Source organism: Lissotriton helveticus, chromosome 9, assembly GCF_964261635.1.
Source record: "Lissotriton helveticus chromosome 9, aLisHel1.1, whole genome shotgun sequence".
NCBI classification, from domain to species: domain Eukaryota; kingdom Metazoa; phylum Chordata; class Amphibia; order Caudata; family Salamandridae; genus Lissotriton; species Lissotriton helveticus.
In genome coordinates this window covers 656,529,180-656,550,652 of record NC_136070.1, presented here as the reverse complement: position 1 = coordinate 656,550,652, position 21,473 = coordinate 656,529,180, and positions in this window count along the sequence as shown.

The following is a 21,473-nucleotide window of genomic DNA, read 5'->3' as shown; positions in this document are numbered from 1 at the left end:
AAATAAGTAGTGAGAGGCAACCAGTACAGATCTCCATTAATTACTGGCTTGCAAGAGGAGGCGAAGGCAACATCCAGTCTATGGAACTGACAGAGAGTGTTCCACCAGTCTTGTTTGGACAATTTTGTGAGGGTTTTCCAATTGAAGGAGAGGTGCTGAAAAGCCAGAGCAAGCATGAGATCAAAAAGACCATAAGCATGTGGAGTAGGGGCAGGTGATTACACTTGCGTCATAACCTTTGCTCACCCTTGGGTAGCTTGGCTCTGAGCAGTCAGGCTTATCACAGAGGCAATGTGTAAAGCATTGGCACAGCACTCACTCACAATAAATACCCTGCACGGTACAAAAGAGACTTCAAACACAATGTATGTAAAAATCGTATGTATTCAACACATGTATATAATCAATGCAATATGAACATCATGTACTTTTGGGTATAATTGACGCTTGGAAGTGCCTAGCAGTACTAGACCCACTCGTGTTGTGATAATATGAACAATATGCGCACAGGGACAATTCCTAATCTAACCCCTCACCCAGCACACAACACCCTTATGCAGTGCAACATGCTATACACCCCAGGCTCACCCCAACAATCCTTTTAATTCAATCCCACACAGTTATAGGGGCACCCTGGGTCACAACGAAATCAGAAAAATGTACATTCAAGAAATAGGACCACTTTTTAGCAGCACCCTGGGGTCAGGGCCAAGTGGGTAAAACCAGTGTCAAATATAAGTGCTCTACGTAAAAAACCATACCGCCAGCCTAAACTGTGAAACACCGTCAGTGCACACAGTGTCACTCCCACACACACACACACTCTCTGCACCACATGCGGTGCCTCTGATACCAGCCTAATCCGTACAGAATGTTCTTGCACTCACATACACTCAGCAGCCTAATACGTGCGCTGATACTGAGCAGGTCAATGGAAAACACTCTGCAGACTCCCTGGCCAAAACCTCCCTCCAGACCCCATCTGTAACCCTGGATGGGAGATCACCAGGCCCCACTTAGTCTGGATTCTCTTGAACAGGAGGAGAAAGTAACAAGTTTTAATTAAGAGGTAGACATAAACAACAGGGTTTTGGCAGCCACTCAGGATGTTTACCCACAGATCTAAAACAGAAGGGAGATACGCAGTCTCTTGACCCACTTCCGAACTGTTTTGGAGGCGTTCCCCTAGCCCAGTCAATCTCCTTTGCTACTACCTAGTGCCACAATGTCTTCAGGATGGGCTAGGTGAGGAGAAGTTAGTTGGTCTGCCAAGAAGATGGTCGGAAGGGAGCAACGATGAATGGGTATAATGCAGGGGAGACTCTCTGATACAGCAGGCACCCCCTCAGGTTCACACTGATCAGGGTCGTACCTATGCAGCCAGGGTCAAAGATCTGGTGCACTTTGACATGGGTCACACCAGACACTTCAGATAACACACAAGCAATAGTCGCAAATTCTGTACCTCCCTGGAAATGAGGCACACCTTCCGGTCCACATTGATTTGGGTTACACCAGACAATTCCTGGTACACACAAAATGAAGGGTTGCCAATTCTGTACCTCCCTTAAAATGAGGCACATTGTCCAGTGCACCTTGTTTTGCGTTACACGAGACCTATTCAGTCACACAGGCACATGTTCAGCAGAGTCACATGAAGTTGAATGAGGCATCTCTATGGGTATAATCCCATCTCCGAAGGTTGAACCCTATGAATCCGACACCGCACGCAATGGCATGCAGTCGCCATGACGCACAAGAGAGATGAGGCACAAATGTAGAAACGGGCCACGCGGGGTCCCGCAACTGGTGAATCTGGTCATTACCAACAAGACACTTATGAATGTCGGGATCCCTGCAGTACAGTAACCACACACCTTAGGTGAAGGTAACATTTCTAGGGTTCCACACTAGGCAATTTGTTCTCCAGTTACAGTTCTTAGTCCAATACCCACGCATCGCTGCCCAACGGGATTCAGCAGACAAAGTAGCCACTTGCGATGGCACCGCTCCCCAGGTGTCAGGTAGATGGTGTAGACCCCTCGCAGGAGATCTTTGAGGTCCATGAGATCTCTGGGAAAATAGGAGGCCTACCGATGGGCCTTTGGAGAGCACACTTCAGGGCACCGCACTTCGGCAGGTCACCAGCCCAGGCCAGCCACGATTCAGACAGTTATCCTCCATATGTACAACAGAATCCTTGCAGTGTGCAGGAAGGGGTCAGGGTGCTCTGGTACCATGTCCCGCAAGAGTATCTCACCCTTTGCTGAAACATGGCACCAGTAATTATACTGAAGTGTGACTTTGAAGTTGGAGGTGGTTCAGGTGGTGTACCTTTGAACCACAGATGTCTCCCCTACATTTCAGGCCTGTCTGCCATGGGTCCTTGGAATGCAGATCTTAATCTTTATTGGGGCCATGATCAGGCCCGAGAGGCTAAGTGCCAATTCTCCCTAACCAATCAATTCCCCTCTGCCCTCAAATGACAGAGGTCTCCTGTTCCAGGTCATTCCCATGGTTTGTAGCTGTCTTTGGGGAATGCATAGATGTGCTCCCCTGGCCCACAGTATCGACTGAAGCCAGGCCCAAGGCACACAAAGGGTTTTAAAACATAGAAATGCTCACATTCTATAAGTAGAATTTCTAAGCAAGTTATGCTTAAAACACCTTTACCACTGGAAAGAGTTTGGCACTGCTAATACATTGATAGGAAACACCATGAGGCTGCTCCACTGCAATCCTCTGTTGCAGACGTGAGTAGGGTCAAATACTTCCCCATGTTAGCCTATGGGAAGACCAAATCTCATAGGTAGTGAAAACACACTTCGGTATTCTACCTGTGTGCCTGTGTGCAAATGCACACCCAGGCCTGCTATAGCAGGCTGTACGCACAGACCCTGGCACCATCTGTGCCAATGCACTCACAGAAGCCTGCAAGGGCAGGCTGAATACAGTTTTAACCATTCTGGGGGCAAGTGCACATACACAGGCCTGCTATGGCAGGCCGGACATGTGGTCACAGGCACCATAGGTACAAGTGCGCATGCACAGGCCTGCAAGAGCAGGCAGGACACATAGTCTCTAGCACCATCAGCACGAGTGTGCACACACGTCTGCACGGCAAGCAGCATATGAGTACCTAGCACCAGCAGTGTCGGGCAAAAGCACAAGCCTGCAAGGGCAGGCTGGACACTGGTTTGCACACTACAGGGGCAAGTGCACTCATTGAAGCCTGCCACAGCAGGCCAGACAAGCAGTCACTAATAACTTAGGTTCACACTCAGGACAGCAAAAGCAGGCCTGACGCGGGTCTGGGAACATCATAGTTGTAGGTATGCACACACCGGCCTGCGATGGCAGGCCAGACACCTAGGCCAAAATACCATAAATGTAACTGTGCACCCATAAGCCTGCATGGCAGGTTTGACATGTATTCGAACCAGAACAAGGGCCAGGGTAAACACCCAGGTCCGCAATAGCAGGCTAGACACACCGTCTACACCCATAGATGGAAGCGGGCACCCACAGTTCTGCGATGGCAGACCAGCCCATGTCTCAGAAAAACATGTCAGCGCCACTTCCTAACATGCTTGCACTTTCCCACTGTCTTTAGGGTGAGCCCCGGGCCTTAAGGCCACACAAGAGATCGGCAACACCCCAGGAATTCCTCATGGGGAGTGAACTCCAAGGCAGGGGAAAAACCACGTGGGGCCTCCTCACTACCTGGACAGGGGACATCCATCGGTCCGCACCCTGCCTTCAGCCTACCACCTCCCTGCGCCCCTCTTGGCTTTCCTGGTGGGGATGTCCTCGTGGCATAAGAAGGCCCACTCTGGGTTGGCTGAGGCGTGAGTTATGCCAAAATAATTAAGGGTTCAATGGCGCCCCCATAGGCCTGCAATGGTAGGCCCAATTCATGGTTAACTGGCTACCCAGTGGGTGGCGCACTCAGTCCCATGTCCCACTACTAGCAAGTGGTGAACCCTCCGTGGGTATGTGGGGTACCTGTTTACGGGTCAGTACCAAAACCAACCACATAGGCGCCCCCTGTCTGGTGCGTGCAGAACGGGCGCTTACCCCTTCCCTCTGCAGTACCAGTGAAAAGGTGCCCAGAGTCCTAAGGTCATGCAGAAAGAGTCAGCAAAAACTAGGATGAAAATGCAAAAGGTTTTGTGGTCATTTCCCTAAGAAGGTCCATGTCCAACACCATGGCATACAGTGCATTGTATCAGTTAGTAGTCCCACAATATAGTGCAGTGTGGTTGATTATCTTACACAGATTACATTGTAGTGGAGCAGGATCAAGACCTTACACTGTGATCTGTAACTAGTCAACTCTCTTTGATGTCTTGGTCCTGCAAGTATGCACCAAGACTATGATGGACTATATTATTTCCCTAGGATGTAGCAGAATTGAAGTGTCCATCACATGCAGTGTAATGTGTGCTGAATTAGTATCCCCAAGATATAGTGCAGTGTGCTGGATTAGCTTTCATGGGATGCACAGTAAAGGAGTAGGAACAGGCCTTTACAGTGCAGTCTGTTATTAGTATTTCTAGAATGCAGAGTAGTGTGAGAATTAGAGCCATTAGGATACAATGCTGTGGGGTTGGGTTTGGTTTCCTAGGATGTTCTGCAATGTGTTACATTAGCGCCCCTAGGATGCAGTGCAATGGGTTATGTTAGCGACCCTAGGATGTCGTACATTGTGTTATGTTAGTAGCCCTAGGATGCAGTGAAGTGTGCTGAGTTACTTTCTATATGATGCCATGCAACATGAAGGGCTATTTTCCCTAAAATTAAGCTATCAGAGAGTACCTCCCATAACTCCCATTGTATGTGTTGTTCTACAAATGAGATGTGTGGTAGGAAATTTGAATGTTGTAACAAAAAGTGAAGGTGTCTACCATGATGTGTCTAAGCACAGATTAAACACACAATCCAAACTTCAGAAGATCTGGCATATTTGGTAATTTACATATTCTGTTTTGTAAAACAAACATTATGAGGAAGGAACAGCTGAAACTGTCTTCAGAAAACCTAAATATAGGCTATTGACAAAAAAGAACAGATTCCTTTACCTGGTAGAAGACGCATATTCTTCTTGAACTGTAGAAAAAAATATTTTCAGTTACAAACAGGCTAAATTAACTTTCCTTATTGAGGACACATTTTTACAGATGTCTAGCTAGGGTCAGTTGCCTACAGAAAGAGGCCTGCATTAGAACAGGTCCACTTCACTTTACCTTTTCCCCCGAGTTGAATCCATATCCACATAAGATGTTTTTGGTCCACGGTCAGTAGTTTTTGCCATGGCACTAGGTCACATTCTTGCATTAGCCTACAGGGGGATTACGTACTTTGAAAGCATAAACAAAGGGGTTATGTACCAAAAGGAGTTGTACCGTAACCGGCATCCAACTCTCTCCCTAAATGAGCAAGGAGTATTAATTAGGAATACTTGAGAATCATGAAATGATTAAGAGACTTCCTTCACTTTATATATTTGTTTGAATCTCCCATCATGCTTCCCTATATTGATACATCTTCTGCTCCCAGGTTGACGTTGCATCAAATCAGCTCACCCATGAGCTATGCATTTTTGTTTCTTATTTTTAGATGGAAAACTATACTTCCCACTTGTTGGAGCCCCTGATTGAAGGCTACCTTAGTATTCACAGAGAGGATACAATACATTTTGAGGGGCATAATACTCCAAAGAGTGTCCTTTGCTCAGCTGATTAAGTTAGAAGTATTATGTATTGTTTAATGGTTGCCCAGATGTTCTATGATAAGTGTCACTGTACTTTCTGAAAATCAAGAACCACATATATGAAACACCTCATGTAACAGTGCACAGTTCACATCGTGTATTTAGAGGGAAATTATTAATCTGACCCTTGCTTCTGGTATAGTCCTGAGTTATGGGAGATTTCACCAGGTCTGTCATTAGAGAATCAAATTATGTAATTTGGGAAAACTACATAAGAAAGTAAATCAGAATGCAACATTAATTGTTGATTTACATACATTTTGAAAATATTCTTACCTTTAATAAGGCCCGTCACATAGATTATCTTTGAAATATAAAAGAAAACAATTATTTATCACTTTTTATGCTTCTGTTTAATAAACAAAGTGAGAGACTGCAGGTTATAAACATTTGCTAATAGAGTAAGGCCATTTTAATGGACATGCACCTCTGCTGTGATAGTTTTTTTAGTGTTAAAGTCTGGAAATGCTGGTAAAGAGACAAGATTCACAGAGGCCATCTTTGCAGTGTAAGATAGAGCTATACCAACTAACTGCAGAAAACTCAAAGCACACAAGTTATGTGGCGATAAAGTGCATTAATAAACACATTAAGCTGAGTACACAAAGGCTCTTGTCAGAACCCCTTTCAGAGGCCCACGGGGCAAGCAGGAACTACTGGGCCCAACCGTGATGGTTGTGGCATTTTATTCCAGATGTTCCGGGGCTCAACCTGCTTGGGTCCTAAGCAACTAGACCTAGTACCCCATCCGTACTTGGCTTTCAGGGGTAATGAGAGTTAAGGCTTCTCGTGGGAAGATAGGTAAAATATTAACACAGCTCAAAACTCAAAATACATTGCAACCCTAATAAATGCAGGTCCAGCCGGATACTTGCTTTTGTTAAAAAGGTTAGTATTTATATAGATACACTGAAATACGATATGCACAAGCAATATACACATCCATCCTAAGGTAATCAGCACTCTAGCTTATTTTCAGACAGGGCCCCAAGTTCCATTTCCCTGTCTGCTAGTAGTGGTTATTCCTCATTTACTATAAGCAACATTCAGGTTAGGCCCTAATACGAGTCAGTCTTTGAAGTCCCATTATGGCTTTTTAGAGAAGTCAATGCGTCTCAGGGCTATGGGGCTATGTGGTAGAGTAAGTTCAACCGAGGCTGTCTGGCCGGCAATCCTTACCCGCTCCCTCTGGTGTTACAATATGGAAGACCATGGGAACGTTCAGCACTTGCGGTGGACTAGAGGGGATGTTAGCAATGAGTGGTAGTTTTGTCGCTGCAGGCAAAGCTGCTGCTCATCTGCGGTGCTCCTATGGATGAGGTGGTAAAGTTACTTTGATCCAGCTGACTGATCGAGGGCAGTCATTGGCTTCCAATCCTTCTGGTGAGGCTTCAGAACCTGCTGCTTTCTCAGGTCACATAGTGCACTTGGCTACGGCCCTCCCTCATAGCACTAGAGCGAAAGCCCTTGCTTTTCCAAGCAACCCTTCTGGCAAACGCGATCACTGACTTTGGTCTGCACACAGGCAACAGCCTGATCTGCACAACATCAGCTTAGCTCATAAAGACCCCTCTAGCATAAGGCCGCAGAATTTAGTCTGCACATGTGCAATGGACCGAGTGCTGCGACTGGAGTAATCTAACAACTTGCTATGGGAATCCAGTCGTCAGGATCTACCACTGGGTCTTGCTCCCACCAGGCACTCTCCTCCTCCTCACAGGGTTGTCTGGTGTTGGCAGACATGCAAGTGCTGGTGCTCCAGTCTCCAGGGCAGGTAGTATTGATTTCCCTGGGCGATGTCTCCACACCCAGCTGGGAGACTGGCAGAACTTGATCCCTAGTCCTGGTCACACCAGGCAGAACACTTGCTGAGCCTCCCCATGTCAACGTACAGCCAAGGCTGCCTGCTTGATAGCTGATGACTTGGGAGCTTCAAGCTCCCCTGTTTATAATCCATTTCTAGATACAGATGTGATTTAGTGCCTCATGCTTTGAAGTTCATGTTGTGGAGGGTGCCTCCTTTGAATTGCACCCTCCTTTGTCCTGTCCTTTGCCCAGGAAGCAGTCTGTCACATCAGGAGTAACTCCAATCCAAACGGCCTCATAACACAGGCCATGGGAGGAACTCGTGGATCACAGCGGAATGTCACCCTCACTGAAATATATACCTAACAAAAGGTTACAATGCCCCCAGCCTTACTCCTTTTGATTCCCTTATCAGATCCATCTCCTTTCTGAAATGTGCCCAGGCCCCACTGACTAGCGCATTTTCAAAATCAAAGAGCCCTTTTGAAGTGCCCGGAGAGCCTAGCTCTCCCTTCCTTCAGTGTGTGTCCCACCCAGCTCTCAGGAATGTAGCCATCCACAAATCTGTCTTGGGGGCTCATCCATATGCCATCCTCAAGATCCTAGGCTTCAAATATGGAACTCACAAGCCTTCATTGTATAGTACCACTCATAAGCACACATACATCACAGCACACACACACTGCACAGAACTACAAGCTAATTCAATTTAGGCCAAGGCTAAGTTAAGTACACAGCAGCAGACCTTTACATGAGTGGGCCAGTGGGCCCCAATTTAGTGACACACACAAAAAGGCATGTTCACTCTACTCATCAACATGGTAAACAACCTTTACAACGCAACTTTTACCACGCAGTGCCTTTACAACGCAACTTTTACAACGCAAACCATTACAACGCTTTGCACTGGGGGGCGCTCTAGGATAGGGAATAGGTTTAATGTACTATCCAACACCTTCCCTACTATCCACGGGGACTGGAGTTAGAATAGTAAATTAAACAATTCACTATCCAGCGCCTAAAAGCACTATGCGTTGTAATGGTATGCGTTGTAAAAACCACGTTGTAAAAGCATGCACGCTCAGGCTACCATTCACTTTAGTAAAGACAGTAGCCTTTTACCTCTTATGAGGGTAGCACTGGTGGCACTCCTCCAGGTCCTAGCAAGACCTCAATCCATTAAATAGACGTGGGTCATGGCTCACATGTATGGTCCTTGTTCACCCATAACCAAAAATCATCACCAGGTATTCAGATTAAAATGCTGCTGTGGCACTCAGGACAGGGATGCATGTCTGTCTAAAATCAGTGCCAGCATGCAAGGGACTTTTCCATCCAAACAGGCATCTATATAGTGCTGCAAACATTATATGTGTAGCACCAGATTATTATTATTTTTTTTTCATTTATAGAGTTTTATTACATCGATAAGCAACAACATGGCATGGGACATCTACACATGTGAACGGCCTTCTGGCCTACAGATAGCACTCTATGAATGTCTTACACAGCCATTTGGCCAACAACCCGAGTCGGGCAGGCGGCGGTAACCTTTAGAATCCAGTGTTTATACAACCAGTCGCTCAGCTCGGTGTCCCTGGTGGCTTTGCACTCTCCAAGTTTGCCTAGTTCCCCCTGTGCCCTTCTCCCACCCGGCTTCCCTCCTCCCTTTGTCCCATGGCAGAATTACAAACTGCAACTACACACTATTTGTCGTGTGGAGCCGCCGTCTGGGAAACACCCAATACTCCGCCAGCAGTCTCGTTAGGACCCGTCCCCCACCTCTCTGGCCACTTCCTCTACCTCCCTCTCCATCTCGCCTGCATTGTTAAGTCTATATGCAGTATATAGTCCCCAAAAATTCTTCGGCCGGCTCCTAGGCGGGAGCAGCTCACTGTAATTTTATGACTGTGTGCAGCAGTACATCATATCATGTGACCATTGTCGTAGTGTCGGAACTGCACCCCTCATCCAACACATCGCTACTCGCCGCTTGGCCATTTGTAGCCCCATGTCTACCATCCTGCGTATCGCCTTGGGTAGTTTCTTGGTGTACCCCAGAAGCGCCATCATTGGGTCAGGCACAAGGTCTGTCTCCACAACTCACCCAAGCTCTCTAAATATATCCATCCAAAAAGAGTATGTTCCCGGGCACTGCCAAGCTAAATGGAAAAAATCTGCAGTCAGTGTTTGACATCTCTCGCAAGTCGCCTCTTCCCGTAGGCCATACCTGCAGAGTCTATCTGGGGTGTAATAGGTTCTATTAATAAACTTGAAGTGTACAAGCCTATGCCTGCCGTGAAATGAGATCTTTCTGGTGTTCATACAGCAATAGGCCCACACAGAGTCATCTAACTGTATCTGTAGATCCCGTTGCCATGCTAGCCCAGCCGCTGTGTATCTGTTTTCCCTATGCGCAATGGCTAGTTTGTATATAGCTGTGATCATCTTACCGGGGGACTTAGTCTTAATCACATGAGTCAGTTCCCGCACTTCTGGGGGTTCTTCCAAGTCATCTCCCACATGTCGCTCAAGGCCCCCCGCACCCTGTGAAACTGGAACCTACTCAACAGTGTGCTTTCGCTCGCAGCCCCCTAAACCTGCTCCCAGGTCTTCACCACACCGTCTAGAAAGAGGTCCTTGGACACCTCCACTGTCAATGCGCGCAACGCCTGCAACACACCCTTTTCTCTACATGGCCCCAGCCATCGCATCCACTCAATCGACATGGCAGGGGAATATAATAATGCTCCAGCCTGCTGTTGCAATAGACTATGCCAGGCATGCCGGGTGGAGTTTATGGAGTCCAAGATGCCAGTTCTGCGATCTGCAGGCTCAAATATCGTGGCCGGCAGTGGGATTGGCTCCGCAAACAGTCTCTCCATCTGTAAAAATGGGATATTTGCCTCACCATGTATCCAAGCATGAAGCTGAGCTCCCTGCGCTGCCCTATAATATAATTCGAAGTCTGGGGCCCCAAGTCCACCCATGTGATAAGGTAGTGTAAGAACAATCCACTGTACACTCGCCTGCCTGCCTGCCTGCCCAAGCCAGTTTTATCATGGACTGGCAAAGTCTGTGGAAGAAGGAGCGCGGCAAGACTATCGATATGTTAGTAAATAAAAATAGTAGCCTGGGCCATACCACCATCTTCATAAACGAGATTCGTCCCATCTGTCAAAAGGGAAGTCCGGACCACAGCTCAACGTCGTCTTCAAGTTTATCTATGGCTGTGCCGTAATTTTCTCTAAATACTATCTCAGAATCAGTATGCAGCTTGATACCTTAGTATCTGATTGAATCAGTAGACCATTGCAGTGGGCACCCCATATCAAATTCCGCCATGGCAGGGGTGAGGGGGAACACTAACGACTTCACCCAGTTAACTCTCAACCCCGACAGCTCTCTAAAGCGGACGACCTCCCTGATGATCGAGGACAGGTTTGTTTCAGGATCCCAAACATAAAGCAGCGTATCATCCGCGTAGGTCGACACCACAATTCTGTACGTCAGGAATCCAATTCCCTCATTGCCACGATACTCCCGCATTGCATATGCTAAGGGCTCTGCCACCAAGGCATATAGCAGTGGAGACAGGGGGCAACCTTGCCTTGTCCCCCTAGATATGGGAAATAAGTCCGTAACCAAATCGCCCAGGCGAATACGCGCCGAAGGCCTATAATATAAAATTCCTATCAGCTGCAAAAATACCGTCCCCAGTCCCATTCTCGTCAGCACTTGCCTCATAAACGCCCACTCAACCGGGTCAAAGGCTTTTTCCATATCTAGGAAAACCGCTATCGCCTTATTTTCCTGTCTCACATATTACGTGGTACCGAACACCGTGCGTATATTATATGCAAGGTTTCTGGTCGGAATGAATCTCGCCTGCTCCGGAGCAACCAGGGTATTTTACATAAGGGCGAGTCTGGTAGCTAATATTTTAGCGAATATCTTAGTATCCACATTAAGCAGAGAGAGGGGGTGTATGAGCTGCACTCTTCAGGTGGTTTTCGTGGTTTGGGGATGGCGACCAAAACGGCTTCCGTCATCGTCCATGGCATTGTGCCCGTGACACACATGTCATCAAACAGGGTAGCTAGATTCGGGAGTAGCAGATCTATAAAGGCTTTGTAGAAAGTGACCGTTAAGCCGTCTGTCCCCGGGGCGCTGCTTGCTCTCATCCCCGCAAGTGCTTCTGTGATCTCGTTTAAAGCGTTCCGCGATTTCCGCCTCCTCAGTCAGTAGTACCCCGTCCTCTGACCTAATCACCGAGATATCTGTGTCTTACCACGCCTCGCCTTCATCACCCGGGCCAATACCGAACCCGGCCTGTCCCCTTCCCCATAGTACCTAGCCATTGCGCACTTGCCCTTATGTTTTACCTTGCTATCTGCAGCGTCATGGTACTTCTCAATCAACACTTTAATCTCCGAGTCTAATGCCATGCCCCCCGGTGACCTGCTGCTGCTCCAGGTCTTTCAGCTTGTGTTCTATGTCCGATAACCTCGTCCATATGGCCTTTAGCACGCCCGAGTGTTTAGCCATCGCAATGCCCCTGATGTAGACTTTAAATGTTTACCAAATGGTCTGGAAGTTGTCTACAGAGCCGATATTTGTGTCAAAAAAGGTCTCTATGGCCTCCGCCATTTCCTCCCTAAACAGCAGGACTAGCAGTGAATAAGGGGGAAATCGCCAGGTAAACGGTGCACGGTCTTCTTTGGCGTGTCTAGAACAAACAACAGCGGAGAATGATCTAAAAGCGTACGCGGCAAAACCACGCATGTCTGACCTGGTTAATTAATGAAGATGAGCCAGACAGTAATCTATTCATTTGTGTATATTGTGGTACGCTGAATAGTGTGTGTAGCCATCCTTGTCACCGTTGCGCGCTCGCCCCACATCACATAAGTCCATACAGATCATTACACAGTCCAACATTCTCGCAGCCACTGCCGGTTTTCTAGAGGGGCCCACCGATCTATCTAAATCTGGGTTACGGACTAAGTTGAAGTCGCCTCCCCACAGAGACTGTGCATTGCCATAGGATTTTGTAATTTTAGCAAATTCCCAAAAAGCTCAGGGTTGTCATAGTTGGGGCCGTACACATTGACTATGATCAAGTCCAATCCCCGACCTTGGAAGTTGGATATTACATAACGAACTTCTACGTCTGCATGTAACAGCGTGATTTTAAAAGGTGTTCTGGGATTGATCCAGGTCAGGACACCCCTAGCGTGTGAAGTGAACTCCGCCGTGTTAGTGTTCCCAAGCAGTCCCCTACAGCACAGCATGGGGCTCAGTTGTGGTAGGTGTGTTTCCTGTAAAAGTGCAATATCTATCTTTTGTCTATTTAAGTAGCTAAGCACTTTCCGGAGCTTAGGATGATCGTTAAGACCCCTAACATTCCAGGACACTGCTCGTATACCGCTTACCGGACCACTGGTATTTTGTATATTAAGTGCCATCATTTCCAGTGTCAACACTCATTGTGTGGTCAGGCTCGCTGTGTGCTTGTGTACAGTGTACTCTAGGCATAAACAAAAACCAACCCCGAGATACCCACTTTTAACAACACCCCCCCCATCCTCCCACCTCCCACAGCAGACCTCCCCCAACATGGTCGCATGCATTCCCAAAATGCACCCCCTCATCCCCTCCCCCCTCCCTCCCTTAGTTCCTCCCAAGATACAACAGCAGTGCCAGGCACTCGTGGGCGGAGGTGGCACCTCGTGTCAAACTCCGTCGATCAACAATATCAACTTTTCCTAGCCCTGACTCACGTGCGTCATCAGCAAGTTTGCAGCATTTACCAGTAAACATATTCCACCTGTGGGTGAGTCGCCCCAGTCTCTGCACCTTCTGTCCACTACCCACCCCGTGAGTTAATGTTAGGCCTGCCGGTTCCATGCGCCGTGGTGTTAACTCTTGCCATACCAGACCAAACCTGCTCCCAGCGCAATCCAATTAACACTGTTCCGCAGCTCCTGCAATAATAGTACAATGACGCCCTCTGGACTCTACATTGTCGCGGTTCCCATTGTATGCGATCAGGCCATACCTCAAACCCCATCCCCCGCCCCCTCCCCTCCCCTCCTTGACATCTTACTTCCCTTGTGACCATCATCTCTCCGCATCAGTCCTGGTCGTCCAGAGAGCCTCCTGCTGCTTCATCCATTAGCCGTCTCTCCGGACTCTCCCGCTGTTCCTTTGACCAACTCTTGATTGCCTGCTGTAATGCCTTGGGGTCAGTAAAGATGTGCGGCCGCCCTTGTCTATTGACACGTAGTTTCACCGGGTACAGCATGGCATAATCAACACCCAGGTCGTGAAGCTGCTTCTTAAGTGGGACAAAATGTCTGTGGGCCTCCTGAACTTGTGCGGTGAAGTCCGGGTATAGTGACAACTCTGAACCTTTGTTTCTCAAGACTTTCTTCTCCCTGGCTACACGGAGCGCAGCATCCCGGTCGGGATAGTTAAGCAGCTTCGCAATGATCGGCCGTGGAGGGGCACCCATAGGGGGTCTAGGGCCCAGGGATCTGTGCGCCCTCTCCACCACAAACATCGCAGAGAAGACACCTTCTCCCAATAGTGACACCAACAGCCTCTTCGCAATTTATTTATTTATTTAATTTTTTCCATTTGTAAAGCGCAACAGCTACCCAGAGAGGGTTTCCCGGCGCCGAGACACAGCATAAGGATGTCAAGAGAGATTTCAGGCTATTGAAGTTATTGTTAGAATAGCCAGGTCTTAACGTGCTTTCTGAACTTGACATGATTTTCCTCCTTTCGAATGAAGGGAGGGAGTGTGTTCCAGAGGGATGGTCCAAGGTGGGCGAAGGATCTGCCTCCCATTTTTGCCAGTTTAAATCTTGGTACACAGAAGTTGGCAGCAGATTGCGAACAAAGATTACGCTTGGGAGTATAGGGGTGAGCCAGAGCTAGGAGGTATTTGGGAGCTGCACCTGCCTTGATTCTGAACATATAGTTCAGGGCTTTGAAACGGATTCTGCATTCAATCCTGAGCCAGTGGAGTTCGCGACGGTAGCTCGAGACTCCCGTATTTTTGGGGATTTTGTGCAGTAGCCGAACTGCAGCGTTCTGGATAAGTTGTAGTCGACTGACTACTGCTTTGTTTGAGCCAAGGTACAGAATGTTGCCGTAGTCAAGCCGTGATGTAATGAGGGCATTGACTACGGTCTTTTGCGTGGAAGAGGGCAGCATCCAAATAATTTTCCTCAGCCATTTGATGATGGTAAGGCAAAGGCCAACAACTTTGTTGGCCTGTTGGCTCATGGAGAGGGAGCTATCCAAGATGACTCCTAGATTACGAACTTGAGTCACTGGGGTAGGAAAGTTGCCCATCTGGTTTGGCCAGTGTGAAGGATTCCAAAGATCTTGACCTTTTCCTAAGAGGAGAATCTCTGTCTTGTCTCCATTGAGCTTTAATTGGTTTTTTGTCATTCAATTAAGGATGTTTTGTAGCCCTGATTTGAGGAGAGAAGGGGATGTCGGACAGGATTCAGATAGGGAGAAAATAATTTGGGAATCGTCGGCGTAGGTCATGAGGGTAAGCCCAGATTTTTCGGCTAAGTCCGCTAGGGGTCGGAGATAAAGGTTAAAAAACAGGGGACTCAGTATAGATCCCTGTGGCACGCCGTGGGGGGCCTTGAAGGTGTCGGAGCAGGCCAGTGAGGAAGTTATTTGGAAGGACCGTTCCGCCAGGAAGGATCGGATCCAGTCAAGCGCTTTTCCGCGGACACCATTTCTGTGTAACACCTTGAGGGTTTGGTGGGATATGGTGTCAAAGGCCAGTGATTCTCAGGTTGCACAGACGAGAACGCGCCTCCAAATCCTCTATTTTGTCCTGTAAGACTCGTAGCACCTTTCCGCGTTGTTTGTGGTCCGCATCTAAGGCGGTATGTGCCTCCTCAACCTCAGTTAATTACCTCTCAGACATATCCAGCCTTTCAGTGTGTTTGTCGAGGCGGTCAGCCATTCTGTCCATTCTTCTATGTAAGGGCATCCATTTTTGTGCCCAGAGAGGTGATGCCACTCTGCAGGGATTTTTCTATCGACTTAAGGATGCTACGTATATCCGAGTCTGAGTAAGCCCAGGTTAGATGTTCACACATCTAATCTGGGCATCGATTGAAATTCGAATTGTATATTATCAAGGCCATTATCGCCGCTCTATATAACAGCTTAGTGCTTCTAAATTCTTGGTGCACAGGTAAAAAACAATAACTAGTTAGATTTAAGTACATCCTCGAACATGAAACTTATAACAGTATCACTTCAGCTTTCAAACTGTTCGACTTATTTAGATTTTGACAGATGGGATACTCCATCGCATACGTGGCGGATGACCCGTTCCCGTATTATTGCAAGTGTGTTTTACCCTATGGCACTTGTAATACGGCATACAGGATATCTGTCATATGTTGACCTAGTATCACGTCCACCAAACTGGAATCAAGGCCCTTCATTTTCATACTCTTAATGATGTAAATTGTTTTAAAATCATGATTCTAAACTATGATTTTTGACAGTCCCGAGGGAATTTCCAAATGAACCAACATCAGCACCAACAACATCAGCAGCCACAACATCAGCAACAGGAACCCCAGTTCATAAGGGAAACCCGAAACAGGCAATACTGGGGGCAAGGAATGTAATTCCAATTTTTAATCTGTCCACAGTTGACTTAGACAGTCATAGTAAAGATTTGCTCTCTAAGGGTCTCTCCTTTGTACCTCACACATATGTCAATACATTTGAACTGTATAAGGATGTTGTATCATTTTTCAGAAAAATTCGATTAAAGAAGTTCTTTCAGGACAAAGATGATAATATATATGATACAACTAAACAAAGTTTGAATGAAATAGCATTACCCTCTTCCTTTACCCCAGGATTAGATCAACTTGGTCCAGAAGTAGCGGCCTTCGAATTGGTGGTTATTAAAAAACTAGAAAGGACCCTCAAATTCATTCCAAAACCAATGTACAATCTGAACAGAAGTGAATCATTAGCCCTTAAAGAACTTTCTGAAAATAAAAAACTGACAATTAAAGGAGCAGACAAGGGAGGAGGCATAGTGGTAATCAACTCCACAGACTATGAGAAAAATATGACCATGATGATCAATGACAGTTCCACATACCTAAAAATAAATTTGAACCCTATCAATAACACCATTAAAAAGATCAATACACTCACCAATGATGCTCTATTGAATGGTGACATTACCACTAAAGATTATGACTTCTTGAACAGCAACAAAAATAAAACTGCGTGCATTTATGGACTCCCCAAAATGCACAAGAATCTTGATAATCCCCCATATAGACCAATTGTGTCCACTATTGGCACTCCCACAGAACCCCTCTCCAAGTTTGTAGACCATTTTTTAAGACCTCATATTCCAATGATCAAATCGCATGTAAAAGATACCTGTCACATGATCAATCTAGTGGAAAATCTAGAAATTGTACCAGGAAGAGATATACTAGTAACCATGGACATTGAATCTCTCTATAGCAACATCCCATTGGATGAGGCTATTAGAGCTACAGATTGGTTCATAGATAAACATCAAATCACATGTCCAAAAAAAATTCTTATAGATTGTTTGTTCATTGTTTTAACAGAAAACATCTTTGAATTTGGAGAGGACCTCTATCGTCAACTGAGGGGAGTTAGCATGGGAGCTTCGGTGGCTCCATCTATAGCCAATATCTATGTGTCCCGCTTCGAGGAGAGATACATAGACAATGAGGTGGCACCCTTCTACGAATCCATTTCCCATTGGTCCAGATACATAGATGACATCTTTTTTATCTGGACCAATGGGAAAGACTCCCTTTTGGAGTTCCTGGAGTGGATCAATTTGACTGACAGTAATCTCAAATTTACTGCTCAATACAATGAGAAACAGGTAGAATTCTTGGATTTGTTAATCAGAGTAAATAACACCAAACTAGAAGTGGATCTATTTGTGAAAACTACAGCACGCAACACTTTACTACATTTCAGTAGTTTCCATCCCAAGTGTCAGCGTGAAAGCATTCCCTTTTCCCAGTTTTTAAGAGTTCGCAGGAACTGTACTAATCTGTCTGATTATGACAAACAAGCAGCAATAATGCGCAATAAGTTCTTGGAGCGTGGATACCCGCACAGATTAGTAAGGAATTCCTACAAGCGGGCACGTTTTTTTGATCGAGATGCCCTTTTAGCCCAAAGAGCAACCTGCGAAAAATCAACTGGTTTGTGTAACTACCCATTCAACAATGAATGAACGGGTTAGGCAAATCATCAATGCCAATTGGCATATTTTGAATTGCAATCCCTCATCAGAATCTGCATTACCAAAACCCCTATTTGCGCATAGGAGGAACAGAAACCTTAAAGATAAGCTGGTTCACTCCAAATTCAATCCCAAACGCTCTGATACTAACTTGTTGCAACGATCTCTATCAACGAGCCTTCCAGTCCAAGGAACAGTCCCCTGTTCCTCCTGTAAATCGTGCAAAAACATTCTAAGTGGTGAGACATTCACTCACAATGGCTTCACAGCTAAGACAACTGGTCTATGGAATTGTAAAACCACTAATGTGGTCTATTTCATCAATTGCCCTTGTGGCTTAGGCTACGTCGGCGAAACTTGTAGGTCGATTCAAACGCGCCTAACTGAGCATAGATCGGCGATAAAAACAAAAAAATTGAATGCACCCCTAGTGAAACACTTCCTGGACAAGAACCACAAACTGGATGAGTTCCAGTGGCGCATTTTAGAGAAGATAAGAATATCGGACAATAAAGGTGGATGTTCCATCAGGAAAAAAAGAGAGGTCTATTGGATTTTTGTTCTGGACACGCACAGAAGGGGATTAAATAGTGAGACTCCTTGGGAGAACGCCATACAATAAATACGCTACTTTGTTCCAATTGGCTATTCTAAACAGAGTTTTTATCAGTTGGTTTATTTTTGGCCTAATATGTGAACGCCCTTTTGATTGATTTTTTGACATCACTTATCTGCTTCCCCTTTAGTATAGGGTGTTACGGCGTGATAGTGAATACCATATCTCTGGTTTTACCAGTCACATCCTTTTGTGGTTCTCTTCTCTGGTCCCTACGAAGTTGATTGCTTTTGTTGGGCTGTGATTCGCCTAGACTTGATTTATTTTTCATTTTTACGATTCTACCCCATAATTAGTATTATTATTTTAATTTCTAAGGTGCATTGTACTTGGTGTATTGTATTTGATATATTTACACGGTTCAATACTTGTCATTGTTGGACATTTTTGAACATTAATTTTAATCTCAAGTAAGATATCTTAAAAATTCCTTATATTTTTGGTAAGATTCTCTACATCGTATGATATGCATTATCCTCATTCACGTGACATGCTTTGTCCCTTCGTGTCAATTCTTTTTATATCGCGTCAAATTGTACTCCTCTATTGCCGAAAGTAGTTCGGCTCTAGAGGCGTCTTTCCAGTTTAAAACAACATTTCCTATTAGGTACGTCCACTTGGCGTCCTTGTTTTTTCATTTGATTATCGCATCCATTGGCCTGCAGAGTGACCGCCTGTTTGGCCTTTGCTTTGAACGTCGGAGCGTTGCTTGCGCCCATCTGATTGAACGTTATATAAACCGATGGGCGGCAAAACTTCGGGTCAGTTGATTTTTACAACGGCTGCGGGACGCCAGCAGAGAAACATTCCGCGGCTCCCCAGGATTTTATACACAGACCGGAATATCTTCCCGGCGGTAAGAGGCCCTTTTTCCGGCTTAAAATTAAAATCGACTCCCCCTTTGTCTAAATGTGACGAGATATACCGATTATTTACAAACTAATCGGCTTTTTTATCTTTTTTATTCTCCATCTTCGACTTGAATAGTACTGACGTGGCGTGTGATATATCTTTTCATGCGTACATCGTAACGGCTAACTTCAATCACTCCCGCGTCACCATAAGAATGTTTCCTATCGACAGCTACTTCGCTCCCGGTAAGATAATATTGTAGATCTGCAGATGCCAGATTATCCGATTTCAGCTACTATTGGATTGTTATTTTCTTCATTTGGGGTTTACTTTATTTACAGAAATATAACTGTGACGTGGTGACATACCTTGTAGAGCTTGACTACGACGGCAAGCTCCAAACTCGCCCTCTAATACAGCAACAGTTATTTCATTCTGTTCCTGGTAAGACAATTTGTTCGTTTATTAAGTGCTTTAGTATTTGCATTTCACTTGACAACTAAGTAGTTTTTGGTGTAAGCGACATTAAATGATTCGACTCTACTTGAGGCAGTTACGATCAACGATCTCTGGTGTTGTCTGCCATAATTTTCAGCCCCATTTGAGACACCCTGGAATGTCGGTGTGAAAGTGAACCCTTTAGTGTTTTACAACCGTTTCCTGTCATTTACATCTGGCTAGTGTTTATTAGGACCGGGCCCCTTGAGCAAGATTTATCGACTGGGCTCTTGTTAGCACAATAGATTCCCACATTACACAGATGCTAGCAAGCATTGTGAATCTATGGCTGTACATTTAGATACTGTCTATGGAAACTGCCATCTCTGAATGCTCCTGTGACATTTTTTATGAATGAAGCATCATAGTAACTACAGGATGTCGTGTCTGATATTTCCTTTCTGAATATCACCTTTCTTCCATTTTACAGATCTGGTAGTTTGAAACACAACCCTTAAGAATGTCGAGCAACTTGGTTGAAAGCATATACTAGCGTTCTATTTTTAAAGGTGCACTGTGAGGCGATTAGACGATCAATTATTTTGGTAAGAACTAGTTGAAACACAGGTTATTCAGCATTTCAGTCCGTTATATCGATTTGGGACTTGCAACCGTATCATTGGACCTTGCCTGTATCAGAGATATGTAATCCATCCTAAATATAACAGATAGAAAGTTCAAAGGTTAGATCCAACCACTTTCTTTCTTTTTCTTCTTGTTTCATTAAAAATAATGTTTTGAATTACCCTCGAATAAATTAGCAAGATAATACCACCACAGGTTTGATTCATTTATTATTGAAGATTATATAGAACATAGTCCTGAGGTTGAGCTTACCATCCAGTATGGCTGCCAGAAATCCAATAAGAACCTCCATAAATAAACCCTTTGCCCCTATCCAATACCCGGCCCCCTCCCTCCCCGTTTTCATTTTATTTTATTTCCCCAACTCCACCTTGGTCCTTATCTTTGGGTCTTGGATGGGTTTCACATTAGATGGCATGTTTGCTGCTCAAATGTTAAATAATGTTAGTCTGTAGCTTGTCTCAGCTGTATTCATCAGTTGCACAAGCAGGGAGTATTTGGCACTAAGACACTATGTATCTCTTTTGGAAATGAACTATTTACAGATTTGATTAGCATATTGGAATGTACCATTTTGAATGTGACCGTTGAGTAAAAATTATGGTCCATTGATTAAAATTATGATGCATGTTTGTGGATATCTTTCTGATTATAATTTTAATATGTTTTTCAGATAATATTTGTGGCTCCTGAAGAAGGCGTTCCTCATAAACGCCGAAACGCGCGTCGAATAATACACATTGCCACTGTGATGATATATTTTTAACTTATCTGTTGTATGTTGCATATGAATGTTTTTGACTTTTTGAGTATTATTGATTTATACTTATGTTGTTTTTTCAAGTGTTTTTAAAGTGATCACCATGATACCTATGAAAGGATATGGGTTTTTATAATCATTGTGTTTTATTGTTTTCCTGCCATTTCTCCCTCCCATTGTGTTGATAATATGCCAAAAAGTTTTTTACACTGCACACATCTAACCTGGGCATCGATTGAAATTCGAATTGTATATTATCAAGGCCATTATCGCC